Source organism: Schistocerca nitens, chromosome 2 (genome assembly GCF_023898315.1).
Source record: "Schistocerca nitens isolate TAMUIC-IGC-003100 chromosome 2, iqSchNite1.1, whole genome shotgun sequence".
In the NCBI taxonomy this organism is placed as follows: Eukaryota; Metazoa; Arthropoda; class Insecta; order Orthoptera; family Acrididae; genus Schistocerca; species Schistocerca nitens.
The window spans coordinates 327,382,057-327,382,674 of record NC_064615.1 but is presented as its reverse complement, the minus strand read 5'-3'; positions in this window follow the sequence as shown (position 1 = coordinate 327,382,674).

The window sequence follows — 618 nt, the reverse complement described above, 5'->3', positions numbered from 1 at the left end:
TGTATATTTTCTAGATTCTTTGCTTATTGGCACCTGCCAAAACGAATTTTTAAGGTCTATTGTAGAGAAATATTTTGCATCCAAGAATTTCTGAAGTTGTTCATCAAGATTCTCTGGTTGTGTCCTCACAGGTAAGATAATTCGGTTGATAGCTCTTGCATCTAATACTAACCTGATACTTCCATTGTGTCTTTTCACTACATGCAAAGGGCTACAATACAGATATGTTGATGGTTCTATAATATTCCATGTAATCATTTTCTTCAGTTCTTCCCAAAATGCAGGTCGCAGAGGTAGATTGTATGACTTGTGGTAATAGATTTGGTGAGGCTTGACTTCAATCGTATACATATATGTGTTGATCCTACCTGGCTTACTAGTGAAAACATCCTTATTCTTAAGTAAAATATGTTTAAGCTGGGATCTCTCCTCTTCATTAATAGCATCACATTCTGATAACTTTTAATTTGTGTAAACACATCATTCACTACCTCACTGTGTGATACAGGCTGTTGTGTGGAATCTACGTCAGTCTCACGTATAATCTGTATCTTGTAGCCAGAACAGTGCTTTTTATGGTCTACTAGTCGGGTGTCCAGGTTCCAAATTATGTCTCTG